This window comes from Thalassophryne amazonica, chromosome 12, assembly GCF_902500255.1.
Source record: "Thalassophryne amazonica chromosome 12, fThaAma1.1, whole genome shotgun sequence".
Lineage (NCBI taxonomy): Eukaryota > Metazoa > Chordata > Actinopteri > Batrachoidiformes > Batrachoididae > Thalassophryne > Thalassophryne amazonica.
Genome location: NC_047114.1, coordinates 33,912,647 through 33,931,945, shown reverse-complemented (window position 1 = coordinate 33,931,945; position 19,299 = coordinate 33,912,647). Strand labels below are relative to the sequence as shown.

Sequence of the window (19,299 nt, the reverse complement as noted above, 5' to 3'; positions counted from 1 at the left end):
CCGCTTTAGGTCAGAGCCCTCTCCATAGCCTCACATGCACCTGCTAAATGACTGAGACCACAAGGGCTGTGATTACTCACTTTTACGTTTTCACTCCTTCCTCTCCCGTCATAGTTTAACAGGTTTTATAGTGTCTCCGCTGATTACGTTTCGATCGTGGATCAAATTTATTTGGCAGAAAATTCCGCAAATATGACCAACTTTACAACAAGGAGTCAGAAAAAGACGGTCAAATGACCTGCAATTGATGGAGGAAATTGTACATACCATACCGTTGGCTTGGAGGTTGATGATTGTATAAAGAAGTGGAGCTCGTGGAGGGACAAATTAATCCAGAAAAACCTGCTGTTCCTACTGTAAATTGCATAAAGACGTGACGTAGAACTTTAAAACAGTCACGCGCACATTGACGTCAGTGCATGGCCATGGAGTTAAAGAGCTGGAGAAGCATAAATTAGGCTTTAGGGTTTTAAGATACCACTCCACAGTGGACTTAGACAAAAGAGTGACTCAGCCAAAAGCAATCTTTTTAATGCACATAATGCCTGGCACTGACGTTTTGACCCATTGAAGTTTTGACCCATTCATTCAATGAGGCAGGCCCCTATTCAAGGTGAGTCGGTTAATCAAGGAAATGCGTATGCCTGATTGGTGCTGGGGATTCCCCATAGATTGCTCGGCGCCTCCTGACTGTAATTAATCCGTTACATACATGTAACAGATTTTGTCCGTTTTATACATTTAGCGAATGTTGTCTGTTTTATTTGTACAACGGAATTTTGTCCGTTTCATGCAAATAGCGGATTTTGATTATAAAGGATAAAATTCGCTGGTTCACCTGAATCCATTGTGTGTGTGTGTGTGTGTGTGTGTGTGTGTGTGTGTGTGTGTGTGTGTGTGTGTGTGTGTGTGTGTGTGTGTGTGTGTGTATATATATATATATATACACAAATATATATATATGTATATGCTAGTTAGCTGTAAGTCAATTTTTACATGAATTTTAAAAAAAAATCTTGATCGTCTTATGGTGCGTTTACACAGGCAAGATGCATTACGAATATCATATTTGCGTCATTCCTGACACATACCTGACATTCTTAATGTGACTTAATGCATCTGAATAGGTTTCTTAATAATGCGTGTTGGTGCGTGATTTTTGTGGAGCATGTTTTTGGTCGTCAAAAAATCTTCAACAAATGTCAGGCACTACCCTCATTTCGCCTCATGTCGTGGAGGTCGCAACTGAGCATGTTGATCCGTCTTGATTAGTGATGATCCTTAACATAGTGTGACAGCGTTCTTCTCTGACACACGCACAATTAAACCCTGCTGCACCACATTCAGTTTCATTGCTGCAGTATGCTGAAAAAGGACAGTGACACCAAGTCGGCTAAAAGCCTTGTTCCAATGCTCCTCAGTGTGCTCCTGCAGGTGTTCCACCTGCTGCATGTGCCTGATGTTTGGGAAAATGAGCAAGACAAGAGCCGTGTGGAACCACACATCTGGCTCTGTCTGTCTCCTCCTCCTTTCTGCGCCGACTCCATGACACAGAGCCCAACTAAGCATGCAGTCACAAAGTTATTTTGCTGTGGATTTTAAGGAGCAAACTGGAGGGATCTGAATTGTTCAGCAACTGACAGTTGGATTAATATGGGGGTGTGTGTGCATGTGTGGAGACAATTAGCCTCATTCACAACGTGACAGAACTTAACGATGCGCTGTTATGCGCAATAGCGCACAACAACGTGGAACATTATTCTTGAGCATGCGTAATGGTTGCTGATAATTCTCCAGGAACATGTGCCATTAATCGTAACACGTGGTAACAGGTTGCAGCAGTTCCTGAGGACACCTGATGCCTCTGCCTCAAATCATCACATTCGTGATCAGCGGCCAAGAATGTAAACTTCGTGGCATTCGTGACTTGTCGTCGTTATGTGTAAACGCAGCATTAGGCAGCTGCCCAGGCTAACTACACCAAAAAAGGCTCTGTTAAAGCAGAATATACTTTTTGGGAAATATAGTAGTCAACCTTTAAAAACAATGTAAATGCAACTAAAAACAAGGTCATGCAAGATTTCCACAGCTAATGAGAAACGTCTTTGCTAGAATATGAAGAAAGGATGGTAAGTCTCCGAGCTGTTCCACCCCATCACTTTGTAAAGATCTGTGCATGTTCATGTAGCAAAATAAATGCTAAAAAAAAACCTCTGAGCTTTAATTTGGATTAAAGTTTGGTTTTTTTTTTTTATTAATTTATTAATTAATTTATTTTATATTTTCAGGTAGCCTGGCCGGTACTTTAGGACAGCATAAGGGTCCAATATTTGCACTCAAGTGGAACAAGAAAGGCAACTTCATCCTTAGCGCTGGTGTTGATAAGGTAAGTTGCATTAATTTTTAGCTTTTTTTTTTCTTTCTTTCTTTTTTTTAACCTGTTGAAAGATCGTGAGAACTTTGCTTATAAAGGCTCGTTTTCGCTACTCTTCTGTTACATGCACGCATCTAGACTGACGTGCCTGTTTGCTCTCCTTTACCATTCACCGTCCCATCTGGGAGTCTAGTAAAGCCTAGGTCCCACCGAATAATGAAGGATGAATAATGAGCCACGCAGCATGATTTCTTTGCTACGAGAGGGTTTTTTCAACTATCGTGGTAGGTTCATGGCTCTGAGTGGCTCTTAGAGGCATTATCTTCAGTTAACGAGGCTCCTCTCTAAGCGTGGCGCTAATTTCAAGAAGTTCAAAATTTAGCAACAACAGCGTGGCGCAGTTTGTGTTCGAGTTACTGCGACAACCCAGGCTTAAGACACCATCTTCCTCACTTCTGAGAGATTGCCACAATAACCATCCCCCACTAGGGGCAGCGCCACATACAGTACCATAAAGTGCACTCTAGGAGTTTTCAGCCTATCAGTGTAGCATAACGTCTTATTTCTGTGTGCTGAAATTCTGCAAGGTTTTTTTTTTTTTATGTTCAAAGTAAACCTTGAACTACCTCATTCTCTTTGCTATTTTCTCACAGTTCAAGCCCACAGTGTCTCAGAAATGGTGCACTGTTATGAGATGGTGGAGGTGTGAGTCAGTGCACCAAACATTTTGACTTCTCCTTTTTTGTTTGAGTTCATGTCAGTGGATCCGGTATGGATTTGCATGATGTTTACACAGGATGCCATTCTGGCACAATTTCAGATATACAAGGTTCAAGTGGCCTTGAACTGGGAACCTTCTTGTTGGGCTGCAAGCTTAGTGGTTAGCACTGTTACCTCGCAGTGAGAAGGTCCCAGGTTCAAATCCAACCTTTGAATTCTTCCGGTGTGGAGTTTCCATGGTGTTTCTTTGGGTTCTGTCTGGTTGCTTCGGCTTGCTCCCACTTCCAAAGACATGCAGGTTAGCTGAACTGCTGACTCAAAGTAATCGTAGGTGGGAAGAGCCCCGCTGTGACCAATAACCGGGGTTAGAAAATGGATGTTTTAAAAGGAGTCCAAGATAGATTCATTGACTTTGAAATATCATGTTGTCATACTTGACTTGTATTAAGAAAACTGAATGTAGAAGTTGTGATTTGTATTTTATTTATTTATATTTACTTACTTAAGTTGTATTTAGCTGGTCTGCTCTGTGTAAGCCTGATCCCATCAGCAGTGAAGCTAAGCAGTGCGGGACCTGGTTAGTACTTGGATGGTAGACCTCTTTGGAACACCAGCGACTGTGTGTGTTTCTCCAGGTTACACTGGAGTTGCGTCAGGAAGGGCATCCGGCGTAAAACTTGTGCCAAATACCAATGTGGATCTGGCTGTATCCGCTGTGGCGACCCCGAATGAAATGGGAGCAGCCGAATGGACAACATTTAAGTTGTGTTTAGTTTGTCTGATTACTTGTGCCTTTTGAAAAGGGAGGCACTGTGTAAACAAATGGTTGTAATTCCTAAATGGTTAATGTAATATTTTTGTTAAACCCCTTGAATTAAAGCTGAAATTATATATTACAGGCATATTTTGAGTGTTTTATTTCAACTCCATTGTGGCAGAGAAGCAAAATTACAAAACATCTCACAGTCCAAATACTTATGGTCCTGGTTTTGTGTAACTTTATTTTAGGATCTGCATAATTAAAAATGACCGACAGACACAAGTTAACTGACCAAAAATGTGACTTAATGCATCTGAATAGGTTTCTTAATAATGCGTGTTGGTGCGTGATTTTTGTGGAGCATGTTTTTGGTCGTCAAAAAATCTTCAACAAATGTCAGGCACTACCCTCATTTCGCCTCATGTCGTGGAGGTCGCAACTGAGCATGTTGATCCGTCTTGATTAGTGATGATCCTTAACATAGTGTGACAGCGTTCTTCTCTGACACACGCACAATTAAACCCTGCTGCACCGCATTCAGTTTCATTGCTGCAGTATGCTGAAAAAGGACAGTGACACCAAGTCGGCTAAAAGCCTTGTTCCAATGCTCCTCAGTGTGCTCCTGCAGGTGTTCCACCTGCTGCATGTGCCTGATGTTTGGGAAAATGAGCAAGACAAGAGCCGTGTGGAACCACACATCTGGCTCTGTCTGTCTCCTCCTCCTTTCTGCGCCGACTCCATGACACAGAGCCCAACTAAGCATGCAGTCACAGTCCAAATACTTATGGTCCTGGTTTTGTGTAACTTTATTTTAGGATCTGCATAATTAAAAATGACCGACAGACACAAGTTAACTGACCAAAAATCACTTATAGAACTTTTGTGTGACTGTCTGTTGTTCAGTGTTGCCATCAAGTGTATTTAAGGTTAATGACATGCTGTGTAAACTGTGTTGATGTTAATAATACTGGAATACGACTATGCAGGAATAATAAAAAGATGAGGATTTGTTTGTTTATATGTTTTTCTGAGAAGTTGTACAAGTTATTCATGGCAACCTGGTGTGACTTTATTATTTTCAAATGTGGAGAAACACATGCAATCTATATATTTTTTGTGTCTACATATTGATTTTGTGACATGACTGAAGGCAGTTGTGTGGAAATGATCCAAATATCTTTCTTTTCACAGACGACAGTTATTTGGGATGCCCGCACAGGAGAAGCAAAGCAACAATTTCCCTTCCACTCAGGTGAGTGACAGTCGTCAGTGCGGTCAGGAGTTCCCGTAGTCCATCTGCTGATTGGCTGAACACCCGGTCCAACTGGTGACTGGCTAAACTCTTCTGACCCTGTTTATAATGTTTGCACAGTGGTGAGAAATGGAAAACATGCAGAACGGCTATACACTGTGACCCAGTTTGGCTCAGGTGCATAAATATATGGACAGTGACAATTTTTATTATACTTTTGAAGGTTGTGGGGAGTTTTTTTGTTGTTTTGTTTTGTTTTGTTTTTTTAGCCTAAGGTATATGTACATTTATCTAAGGAATTATAGCTTAAAATCAACTGGTTTGTCTGTTTCTTTCATTTTTAAAGTCTCTGTTGTGGGCTCATGGTCACTTGCTGCTTGTTTGTGTTTTTTCCCCAGTTATTAGTGTTGTATTTTGCATGCTTTTGTTTTGTAATTAACACTTTTTATGTGAGTCTCGTCACTGTGGGGCCTCGTGTTTGTGGTACTGAACACATCAGTAAAACGTAGCATTGTGGGGTAAGGAACAAGAGAAGATGAGGGAAAATGTGTCCTCAAAACGGCAGAACTGAAAGTATGAAGTTAAAATAATGTCTGAAATCAATACTGGATAGGTTTCAACTCTAAGTTTGAAAATTCACTTCATTTTTGAAGGATTGTACAACCCCAATTCCAATGAAGTTGGGACGTTGTGTGAAATGTAAATAAAAACAGAGTACAATGATTTGCAAATCCTCTTCAATGTATATTCAATTGAATACACCACAAAGACAAGATATTTAATGTACCGTGTGTGCTCAGGAACACTTCAGAAAATCATTGTTAGTTAACACAGTTCGTCACTACATCTACAAGTTCAAGTTAAGACTCTATCATGAAACGCGTAAGCCATACATCAACAACATCCAGAAATGCACCCGCTTTCTCTGGGCCTGAACTCATTTTAAATGGACAGATGCAAAGTGGAAGTGTGCTGTGGTCTGATGAGTCCGCATTTCAAATTGTTTTTGGAATCATGGACATCGTGTCCTCTGGGCAAAAGAGGAAAAAAACATCCAGATTGTTACCAGCACAAAGTTCATAGGCCAGCATCTGTGATGGTATGAGGGTGTGTTAGTGCCCATGGCATGGGCAACTTACAAATCTGTGATGGCACCATCAATTCTGAATGGTACATCCAGGTTTTGGAGCAACACATGCTGCCATCCAAGCAACATCTTTTCAGGGACGTCCCTGCTTATTTCAGCAAGACAATGCCAAGCCACATTCTGCACATTTTACAACAGCGTGGCTTCGTAGTAAAAGAGTGCGGGTACTAGACTGGCCTGCCTACAGTCCAGACCTGTCGCCCACTGAAAATGTGTGGCGCATTATGAAGCGCAAAATACAACAACGGAGACCCCGAACTGTTGAACAACTGAAGTTGTACATCAAGCAAGAATGGGAAAGAATTCCACCTACAAAGCTTCAACAATTAGTGTCCTCAGTTCCCAAACTCTTATTGAGTCTTGTTAGAAGGAAAGGTGATGTAACACAGTGGTAAACATACCACTGTCCCAGCTTTTTTGAAACGTGTTGCAGGCATCCATTTCAAAATGAGCAAATATTTGCACAAAAACAATAAAGCTTATCAGTTTGAACATTAAATATCTTGTCTTTGTGGTGTATTCAATTGAATATAGGTTGAAGAGGATTTGCAAATCATTGTATTGTTTTTATTTACATTTTACACAACGTCCCAACTTCATTGTTCCCAAATTCCCAAATTGGAGTTGTAAAATGTTTTGACTGACAGAAAAAAATCAGGTCTCTGTGATCATTATTTTAGATTTGTGGGGTTTTTTTTGTTGTTGTTGTTGTTGTTCTACATCTCATTTTACAGTGTTTAGAGTTTGGAATTTGTCACTGTTCTCCTGTTCCTCTTGTGCATATTATTTTGTTTTCCAAGATAGAAATGTTGCAGAGGATTTTTATATCTTGGAAAACAATTCTGAGTTCTTGAAATTTGAGTTTTCAAAGGACCAAAAAAAATTGGGGGGAAACGTCTGTAAATATATTCACATTCAGGGTGCAAGCTGCACTTTTCAAGATCACAGTATATTTCTCTCGGGTTTGAAAATTTTTAGCCAATGTGTTTGTAAGTTTATGGGCTTAATTTTCTGTGCAAACCGGGAAAGATGTCTGTATTCAGAACTAGATTTTACTATCAATGTGTCATTTAGCAAGGCGACTAAATTCTCATTTTTTAATCTGTAATAAATTTCTTGAGTCAGTATTTAATATTGAGTTCACAGAGTAGACTGTAGGATCTCTATACTCATTCTCTCTACTTCTTCTACAGCACCTGCTCTGGACATTGACTGGCACAGCAACAACACGTTTGCCTCCTGCAGCACAGACATGTGCATTCATGTGTGTAAGCTGGGACAGGACAGGCCTGTCAAGACCTTCCAGGGACACATGGTAAGACAGGTGTCACTGGACAAGATTCCATCCACCAAATACCCAAATAATTTTTGGGTTCACCCCAGCAGCTCCTGGGTGGACCCAGCACCCTGTAAATCCCATTAAAAACATTTTGTAGTCACCTTTTCTCAATCTGATTGGTTAATCGTGTGAGATTTCAGACCATAAAATATCACGTAAACGGTGGCAAAATATTAAAACCGAGAGCAACAGAAACTAAAGCAGCGAGGATGATGCCGAACTGCATGGATTTAATGGATTTAACTAGATTGATTGATGGATTTACCGTGGATTTAACTCAATGCAGCTGACAAGATGGAGAAATCTGTGGGTCTGCTCACAGAATTTCCAGTTTGGCATGAAGACACTGTTGTGACGATAAGCTTTGACGAACCGACCACACCCTTTCACAAGGATTGACCGACCGAATTACTTACAGAAAAATAAACCGTCCAAACATTGGAATTGGATTAGAATGGGAATAACCCCCTTGTGTCTGATGATTTGTGGACGTTAATGCTGGATCACGGTCGCAAATAGGTAAAAGTCAATTTTCGACTGTAAAATCCAGAGTTAATGTCCGCAAATCATCAGACAACAGGGTTATTCCCTGATTATATGGATATTAGAGGAACTCTTGCCTCCTCCAGAAAAAAAAAGTTTTAATGCTGCTCCTGATCTAAGTTCAGCAAATCACAAGATAGCATCCTAAAACAGCATCTTTACTTCCCAGTGACATCCCTGTAATTCTAGTAGAGGATTTGATTGATGAGTCAGTGGCCCTATCAGCTTTTGTTTAGCCATGGCAACAGGCACCACTTCCCATGCATATGTGTGAAATGACAGCTGTGTCACTAAGGAATGAATGCAGGGCTCAACATTTCCATTTGCCCCCTGGCCCAGAAGCGATTTGTCCATGCGTGCATTGAACAGGCTCATTCAAGGGAATATAGTTCCATGTAATTTCCCCCACTTTTTTCCTCCCCTCCCTCATCTCCACAATTTTTATTAATATAGCATACATCAGAATCCATTAATGCTTCCCACCCAAACAGTTGGTGTTGGTAATGCACCATGTTGGTTTGCAAACCGCCAATAAACTCAAAAGAAGAAGTAGAGCGTGCATTCGGCCTTTAGCTGTTACCGATCTTCAGCGATGTTCATGAGCATCTTTAAATTCTTGGTGCAGGAAGCTGCAGGAAATGAAGAAGACACAAACAGAACAGAACACTTTGAATGAATGAAACTCTAATATGTTTAATTACAACCACCCAAACCCGGACAACAGCCCGGAAAAAAAGCAGTTGTTTTTTTTTTTGTTTGTTTGTTTTGTTTTGTTTTTTGCATGGACTTTGAGAACTGATTTAGGGTAATTTTGGGGTGCTGAATCTGAATCTGTGCTCAGATTTCCTCTATCACATCACGTTTTTTGCAATCTGCATGTTCCTTATTGTGGGTTACACAAAGGTTGCTCATTCACTTACGAGTTTGGCGCCACTAATCATGCACAAAACTAAGAAAAAAATTCTGTTGTGCCTTACATGTTATGAGCATAATGTTCCTGATTGTATTTTTCAATATATTTCACTCGTTTAGTATTTGTATATGCTTAAAAAGGGTGCAAACATAAAAGTAGTTTTGGAAATGCATTCTTAAGGGAGTAGCTGCCTTCCATTGCAAATATTATTCCATACACATTGGGGAAAAGTATTTGATCCACTGTCAATTTTGCAGGTTTTCCCACCTACAAAGAATGGAGAGGTCTGTAATTTTTATCATAGGTACACTTCAGCTGTGAGAGACAGAATCTAAAAAAATCCAGAAAATCACATTGTATGATAAATAATTAATTAGCATTTTATTGCATGAAATAAGTATTTGGTCACCTACCAACCAGCACAAATTCTGGCTCTCACAGACCTGTTAGTTTTTCTTTAATAAGCCCTCCTATTCTGTGCTCATTACTTGTATTAATTACACTTGTTTGATCTCGTTATCTGTATAAAAGACTCCTGTCCAAGGCTCCAACCTGTCCACCATGGCCAAGACCAAAGAGCTGTCAACAGACATCAGGGACAAAATTGTAGACCTACATAAGGCTGGGATGGGCTGCAGGACAACAGGCAAGCAGCTTGGTGAGAAGGCAACAACAGTTGGTGCAACTATTAGTAAATGGAATAAACACAAGATGACTGGCAATCTTCCTCAGTCTGGGATCCATGCAAGCTCTCGCTTCGTCTCTGAGAAAGCCCAGAACTACACGGGATGACCTGGTCAATGACCTGAAGAGAGCTGGGACCACAGTTGCAAAGATTACATTAGTAACACACTACGCCATCATGGTTTAAAGTCCTACAGGGCCATCTAGATCAGGGGTGGGCAACTTGTTCCAGAAAGGGCCAAGAGGGTACAGGTTTTCTTTGCAGCCATTCCACCAGGTGATTTCACTGATTAACTAATTCCATCTGCTCAAAGTGATATTAATCAGTGAAATCACCTGGTGGAGTAAGTGGCTGCAAAGAAAACCTGCACCCTCTTGGCCCTTTCTGGAACAACTTGCCCACCCCTGATCTAGATGAACCAGAGGAGGCATGAGAGAAGGTCATGTGGTCAGATAAGACCAAAACAGAGCTTTTTGGTATCAACTCTACTCCCTGTATTTGGAGGAAGAAGAAGAATGAGTAAAACCCCAAGAACACCATCCCAACCATGAAGCATGGTTGTGGAAACATTAAACTTTGGAGGTGCTTTTCTGCAAAAGGGACAGGACGACTGCACCGTATTGAAGGGAGGATGGATGGGGTCATGTATCGCAAGATTTTGGCAAACAACCTCCTTCCCTCAGTAGAAGATGGGTCGTGGCTAGGTCTTCCAGCATGACAGTGACCTGAAACACAGAGCCAGGGCAACTAAGGAGGGGCTCCGTAAGAAGCATTTCAAGGTCCTGGAGTGGCCTGGCCAGTCTTCAGACCTGAACTCAATAGAAAATCTGTACCAGATATTAAGTTCTGTTATTCTGTTGTATCAAATGCTTATTTCATGCAATTTAATTATTTAAAAATCATACAATGTGATGTTCTGATTGTATTTTTTTTTAATTCTGTCACTCACAGTTGAAGTGCACCTACAATAAAAAATTATAGACCTCTTCATTCTTTGTAGGTGGGAAAATTTGCAAAATCAACAGTGTATCAAATGCTTATTTTCCCCATTGTATGGGTGCTTAAACACAATGTAAATATCTTAACTTTCAGCATAAAATATAAGATTTTTAGAAGATATTGTTTTCATATCTCAAAAACGTGATATGATTGGGAAAAACTAACACCAGATACACATTAAACTCCCCCAAATTATCCAACATCTGTTGAAAAACTCCATATAAGAAAAATTGTGTTGACCAGTGTTATTATATTTTATTGTTTATATACTTATATTATTTCTATACTTACATACTATATTCTTCTATTTTGTCATTAAATGGACCACAATGAAAATGTGTTTTCACTTTCTTGTGTCATCCATGTATTTTTAGGGTATATACAATTATATTATGTATTTACATTCTGTGTTTTGCAGTTGTGAATCTTGCACCGTCTCGTGGTCCGTGACTCACGCAAGAGGTCGGTTTCAGCAGAGTTCCAGTTCAGGGCACAATGTAATCACTCCTCCTGAAGTATAGACAACAAGAAGAAGTTTATCACAGGTGCTACACCTCCTCTAGATAACCCTCTCAACTTGAGAGAACGTGTCATCATAATCGCTTGTGAACTCGCTGAATCAGTGCCATTCACATCCTTGCTGTGCCATTGTTTACATGCGCTGTGAGATGCAGGAACTCTGCTGGCACCGCGGTGTATTCTGGGAAGTGCAGGGGGATTATGGGAAACGTTAAAATGCCGAATTGAACTCACAAAATAAAATCACGCACGCACTCATGCTTTTAATATAAAGATGATTTACTGCCCCCTGCTGGAATGGTGAGTTAGTCCAGAATGTAGTCAGCAAAGTTAGGTAATAGCCATAGTTTCTCCCAAATATATTAGTCCTATCAATGTTCCATGTTGGTGCTGGTTATCCTTGACCTAAAATACATAAACAAGCAAGTTGTAACCTAATGGCAATTTTGTATGTTCGTTAATTTTAGCCTTAGAATGCAAGAAATTGCGTCAGAATTTAAAGATTTCAGCTGCTGTATTTCATGTTGCGCATGTATGCCTGGGGCAGTAATTTGGTGGGGCCAGTAACTTCTCAAAGTTACAGTGGCAAAAAGTGTTCAATGTCTAGCCCTCGAATGGGTGAACCTGAAGACAGAGAAGTCTGTCTCTGTTGTCAGGTAAAATCCAAAATGAGTGGAGAGTGAAATGGCAACACAAAAAGAAAGCCAGGCTCTTGTCAAACAGAACAGTAATTTATAATAATAATAATTATTATTATTATTTAAAAAACTGTGGTGTCTGGAGAAACCAGTAGGGGGCCTCAGCCCCTATAAACCTGGATCCGCCTCTTGCGGAACAGATGCTGTTAGTGTTGGTGAGCAGGGATGAGCAGCAGGTTGATGTGCTGTATATGCAGAACTGTAATAAAATTTTTAAATGATAAATGGACTGCATTTATATAGTGCTTTTCCATCTGCATCAGACATTCAAAGCGCTTTACAGTATTGCCTCACATTCACCCAATGTGAGGGTGCTGCCATACAAGATACTCACTACACAACGGGCGTAACTAGGGGATTAAGGACCTTGCCCAAGGGCCCTTAGCGATTTTCCGGTCAGGCTGGGATTTGAACAGAGGATCCTCTGGTCTCAAGCTCAACTCTCAACTCAAGCTCAAGATGCAGCCTTTTTCCTGGAAGACCCACACAGCGCTATTTATCACAACAAAAACAACTTTGCAAGCATCACCACCACCAACCACTGCAAAGCAATCAAAGGCAGTCTTTGCACTCTCGAATCCAAAACGCGGCACTGCTTTTACGCAGCTCTTCTCCATGAAAATTTCAAATAAAATAATTGAAACAAAACAGCCACACTGGCCAGTTTTGTCAGTACTGAAGTTGACCCCTTAAGTGTGTGTTAATTCAGATCGTGCGCTGGACTCCAGTGGGAGGCGACCCGTGTGTGTGTGTGTGTGTGTGTGTGTGTGTGTGTGTGTGTGTGTGTGTGTGTGTGTGTGTGTGTGTGTGTGTGTGTGTGTGTGTGTGTGTGTGTGTGTGTGTGTGTGTGTGCGCGCGCGTGCATTAGCGTGCATGCATGCGTTAGTGTGTGCGTTTTTGGAGCCTAAAGCGCAAATGGCCTCCTTTTCACCCTCCACAGTCTTCCTCTTCCTCAGCGGGGGCGCTGATTCAACCTTCATCCATGCATCCATTTTCTTCCGCTTTATCTGGAGTCGGGTCGCGGGGGCAGCAGCTCAAGCAAAGCCGCCCAGACCTCCCGATCTGTCATCTTTTATTTTTTTTGTCTTCTAAACTTGTTTTATGTCAAACACTGCACTAGATGTTGCAGGGGTGAAAGTTTCTCTTCCGATATGTACCCCTGCATACCAGCTATATAGGACAGTATATCTCTTCCCAGTATGGCGTACCACTGTGTTCCAGCATACTTTCACGTCTGCTCTCCGCCTCAACTCATTTCTCTTCCACAGGATGTGGAAAATTGTGTGAAGCTGCACTTTGTTTTGTATGATGGTTAGGTGGAGTTGTTTTAGTTTGTGTTTTGTTTTTCTCAGTTACAGTACCAGTTTTGACACAAAATACTCACAATTCTCTGTCAAAATGGACAATATTGGTGCCAAATCCCCCCCCAAATCTCAGCAATTTTACATTTTATTGCTGTTAAGAGACTGCATATTTGGCAATATCACAGTAGTTGCAGAGTGGTGGTACAGTGGTCTCTACTTTTTGCCTCACTCACAGGAAGAAGGTTGTGGATTCAACCTCATGCATACATTTTGTTTGTAGAGTTTTCATGTTCTCCCCGTGTGTGTGTGTGTGTGTGTGTGTGTGTGTGTGTGTGTGTGTGTGTGGTGTGTGTGTGTGTGTGTGTGTGTGGTGTGTGTGTGTGTGTGTGTGTGTGTGTGTGTGTGTGTGTGTGTGTGTGTGTCTGTGTGTTAACAGAAGTTAATTAATAAGGGAGATGTTTGGTTGTTTCCTGAAATAATCTTTTTTCTTCTTCTTCTTCTTTTTTATAAAATCTATAACATTAAGTTAAATCCTGTTTGCCTAAATATTTGTGATTTTTGTCATCATTCTTGAACCTGATTGTTTAAACTTGAGGCCAACTGATTTTTCAGACATTTTAAAAGGTTTTCTTTCAGTTGATACAAAGGCCCAGTTTTAAAAAAAAAAAGTTTTTCATCCTTGACATCAGAAAAAAAAAGTCATGAGGGAGGGTGGATTTTTTTGTTTTGTTTTGTCTGATGCGACGAGAGGATTTTCTTTAAAAAAAGATGTGAAATTTCAGCTGCAGTTTGCCAGAAGGCACACGGAATAGAATGTGTCAGCACAGAGCTACAACTCCCTGAGGAAAAACTGACCTTGTAACCGTTGTTCTGAGCATCCAAGCTACCTCTATTGTGCAGTATACCACATGCACACTGGCTGTAAATATCACTCATGGTCGCCTCGGGGGAGAACGCTCACCCTGTACCATTCAGCTTTTTGGCTTTATCGGCAGTCATCCTTGTGTGTGTGGTTGTCAATGGTAACAAGTGGCAAGTTGTTGCCAAGTGCACATTTCTTTGGTATTGTTGTTATGAGTATATACTGTATATTTATGTATGTATACATTCATTATTTTTATGGTATAAGGCAGGGGTAGGCAACCTGTTCCAGAAAGAGCCATGAGGGTGCAGGTTTTCTTTGCAGCCACTGCAAAGAAAACCTGCACCCTCATGGCTCTTTCTGGAACAGGTTGCCTACCCCTGGTATAAGGGGTGGGTATTTATAAGTTTCACTTCTCCCTACACCATTTCAGTCACATTATTCATCTGTGTGCCGAAAAAATAAATTCATTCATTCAATTTCCAGGCCCAGCTCGGTAAACTTTGACCATCTTCGGTTAAAGCATACTCGCCACCTAGCAGATGTGCCAGTTCTTGCACCCAGCTGTATCAAATGAAATTCCCCAAAAAAATAAAAATAAAAATTGATGCGGGAAAAGATATACATAAATTGTATGAAGTTTGTATCTGTTTTATCTGGAACTTGTAAGTAATGCATGTGACAGTCAAGCCAGATATAAGATCCTTAGTAAATTTGTACAATATGTAACTTATATAAATTGGGAACTTAAAAGAACAATATATGACGGTAATTCCACATACAGAATCCTTAGTAGATATGTGTAATATCAAACAAGCACAACACATATCAAACATACAGATTTAGTACTGGAATTGATGTAACTTTTTTGTGTGTGTGTGTGTTTTTGCTTTTAAATGTAACTTTTTATTTATTAAATTATTTTAACTTGCCTGTTTTTGTTGTGTACAGCGCTTTGGTTGTTGGTGCATTTTAAAGTGCTTTATAAATAAACTGAGATTGAGAACTTCTTGTAAGTTTTTTTCCATTTCTTTTCCATTGTTGTGTGGGCCGCTGAAGAGGAGGTACTGCTGGCCCACCACCACCAGATGGCGCCCTGCTTGGAGTGCGGGCTTCAAGCACGAGAGGGCGCCGGAGCCACTGGGAGTGACAGCTGTCACTCTTCATCAGCACCAGCTGTCACTCAGCCAACTCATCACCATCTCCATAAAGGCCGGACTGCGACTCCACCTCCTCGCCCAGAAATCAACTACCAATCAGGTAATTTTCTCTGCTGAACAAAACCTTGTGTAATAGTCTGAACTTCTTTTGCAGCCGTTTTCCTGTGGTGATTCCCTTATCCGTGGGATTGGCGTTTGGTGTGATCAGCGACGGCTTCGCTTCACACCCCAACCAGATAAGTGGTTAGACAGGAGCTGCACAAGTGTGTGATTGGAGGTGGAGGTGCTCCCTCCTTACCGAATACAGACTGTGGGATTACTGAGTGTGCGACCTCACACTCATCAGGACTGTCTCTGTTCTCTGCCAGCAGTACCGGGTCTGACTGCTGAAGACAGCGGCCACCTGGGGCGCAGGGCTTGGCGGCTCCGGTGTTCTTCAGCTCCGTTGGCAGTGGAAGCTGTGTGGGATCCGGCTCTTCTCTCGCCAGGCGTCTTCTATCGTCAAGCCTGCCCACACGTCACCTGGTGTATGATTGACAGTCGCTATATTGTTATTGTCTGTACGTCGTTGTGCAATTCACAACATTAAATTGTTACTTTTGGCTTATCCATTGTCCGTTCATTTACGCCCCCTGTTGTGGGTCCGTGTCACGACACTTTCACAACATCCATATGGGAAACTAATGTTTTTTTGTTTGTTTTGTTTTGTTATGGGGCCTAAATGACTCCTTTATTATCTGTTCCGAAGTAATAAACCTTTACTTTGAGGTATTTCATTCAGCAGAAATTGCTTAAAAACACAAATGATAAACTATTAAAGCAAAGAAGATCCTAAATATAAAAACATTGTTTGCATTACAGCCACTTGCTGTAAAATTAATTCACAGCTTCATTTTGGTAGTAAATGCTCTTGATGGACAGTAAAATCTGACATTAGCCAGACGATGCACACTTATGTTGACAAAACGTTTATGAGCTGATAATTCTAAATTGTCATCTACCTGTGTACAATTGTAAGACGTGCTGTTTATAGTTGTTTTCCTATCGTTGATGTTTGCTGCAGAATGAGGTGAATGCCATCAAGTGGAATCCTATGGGCAGCTTACTGGCTTCCTGTTCGGACGACATGACACTAAAGGTAATGTGCCCACATCATGTCCTCTTCCTATTTAAATAGGTTGATGTCTGTCAAGTTAACAGCTGTTTTGCTTCTCAAACATCAGCTGTGTCATCCCTTCACTGCTGTGTATTTATTTATAGTGGCTACTGCAAAATGACAGCAACCTGATATTTGTTGCTGATGTTCTTATAGCATGTCCTATTTAGCTAAATTAACAGGAATACTGGACCCATTGGTTGTGTTTTGGCATTAGAAAAGTTTGATCCAGTCTTGTTGGTATTTCACTGGTTCTGTGGTCCAACATAAATGATCAAATTCTCACATACAGTTGTGGTGAGAAGTTTGACGTGAATATCTTCGTAGTATGCGGTTTTCAGTGGTTTTGTGGAACTGACATTTGAAGGCACCATCTGGCAAACATCCACATTTTTCACCATTTTCGGACATTTTATGCACGAAATTAATAAAATAAATAAATAAATAAAGGTTTCTGCAAGCCAACTGCATTAAAAATTCCAAATAACTTCATTCCCATAATGCTTTCCCAGTGATTCACAATGCACATTGTTGGGCGCATGCATAAACTGTTTATATACTGGACAAACCCTCTGTGGCATCGCCCAAAGGTTTTTTGAGGAGCTTATTTGAAGCTCAGATAGTGCAGCTCCTGGTGTTGCCATGTTGGCAGTGGCTGAACCCAACTCAGTCCTGGCCATCCCATAAATGGATAAAGGGGTGGAGAGTAGGAAAGACCTTGTGTGACCTTGGCAGGACAAATGAAGCACAAACAAGTTACCAAGCAAGCTAAAGTTAACAGACTAACCTTGATTTGGGTGTTCTATTAAAGCATATTTTTATGGACTGGGCAGTGGCTTTCATAATGGGTGGCTTGAGTGCAGGTGTTAAAAATTATGGCCGGGTTATTGCCTCAGTAACCATGAGGTAACTGTGGAGCTAATATGTGCTAACATATAAATTAAATAACATCAAAAATTTCACTTGATGGAAATACTGGAGCACAGACTTCTTAGATCGGTGTGAGCAATAGTCTGCCACATAGGGCCAAGATGGTGCAGGTTTCCCGGGCAAATGATCACGCCAGTTGCTCATTTTATTAATGAGCTTATCCCTTCAAATTAAAGTCCTGATCATCTGTGAAATCAACTGGTGAGGTGATTCAATCATGGAAGGAAAACCTGTACTGTCTTGGCCCTTCATGCCCACCCGTTTTTGATTGTTCCTGTTCCATTATGATAATTAACTGCACACGCTATATTGGCTCAGATATTTGTAATAAAATGCACAGAAAAGACAGACACAGTTGGTGCACAACAACTAGCAACCATTGCTAGCGGGCTCCAGTGTGAGCAGATACAACTAATGGTTTCCAGCCCAAAAACTGTTCCAAAACTGCCCAAAATATTTGAGCAATGTTTTGTTCAGTACTTTAACTGTCAGACCAGTCTGATTTTAAAAAAGCAATGCACCCGAGCCAAAGCTAACATAAAAATTCTGCTCCGCCCACAGCTAATTAACTCTGTCAGATATGCTCAGCCAATGAGGAGCTTGGAAACACCAAAATAATGATGTGTGAGTAGAGCTGAAAACATGATGGACAAGTGCCCTCAAGGAGCATAATACTTATATAATTCTATTTATCTGTCTATCTCTATATCTATCTATCTATATATAAATATAAATAAAATGTTCAAATCCGTATTTCTCTGGGCCTACGTTTTACTATAGTTCTGGACTAGCTTTAATTGATGAGCTATATAAAAATAAGTTTACTGAATTTAACTTTTCTGCTTAACTAAAATGGAAGTAATATCTTTTTTAATTTAGTGTCTAAGCTCGGGCATTGCTGGGTCTGTTTTTTGGGGGTTCTCCCTTTCAAATCAGGTCAGTTAGGATGAGGAAAGCCAAAAATATGAAAGTGATTACAGCTCTTGTAGTTAATAATATTATCAAACAAATATGAAGGTTGTGATATCATTTCGGTTAAATGCAAAGAAAAGGTGAAAATGTGCAAAAGAAAATCCAAATACAGCACACATTAAGCAGTACAACTAAATTTTGGGGGGGGGCATAGCAGTGAAAAAATAGCAATCAAAAACCCTCCAGAATGCATCCCTGGACATCAAAACCCAAAACTTGAATAAATATTTCTCATTCCGCTCACCAGTGCATCATTTGACTCAACGGTGCGTCTCTGGGATGTGGAGCATGGGGTGTGTATCCACACGCTCACCTGCCACCAGGAGCCCATAAACAGCATGTCCTTCAGCTCTGATGGCAGGCACCTCGCCAGCGGCTCCTTTGACAAATGTGTTCACATTTGGAACACTCAGGTTTGTGACAAATAAAGCGACTCTACACCAGCACACATTCACGAATAAATTCACTGCCATTCATTCATTTTCTGACACTTTTCCGGATACTGGTCACAGTGGCAGTAGACCAGGCAGCTCATCCCACACATTCCTGTCCTAGGCCAAGTGCTCTAATGGTTTGTTTACACTGCTAGTTCATAACAGATTTAAAGCATATCTGATTGAATCTAATCTCACTGATTCACTGACCACATTATATAAGACAGGTGACCAGATCCAATTTCTTTGTCCTCACTGCAGTCGTCTTCCGCCATCTAATCCACATCGGTTGCTATAGTAGTGAAAGTCACACACACAGCACGTCACATGAATGCTGTTCAGTGTGTAAATGCTGCAGCTACAGCGCTGTGGTTCACAGGAGGTGGATTCTAACCAAAGTTGATGAGTTTATTTTTTATAGAATCAGGGATGCTTATTCGCTGTCTTTGGACAGTTTTCCGTCTTTTTGTAAATTCTTGCCATCTGAAAGAAATGCAGGGCAGTGAAAACTCCACAGATCCGCAAAATTCCG

General features: G+C 40.8%; 1 pseudogene; it reads left to right on the top strand.

Moving 5' to 3' along the window:
* The first annotated feature begins 2,092 nt into the window (after positions 1-2,092).
* Positions 2,093-19,299, top strand: part of LOC117521202 — a 31,997-nt pseudogene continuing 14,790 nt past the window's right edge.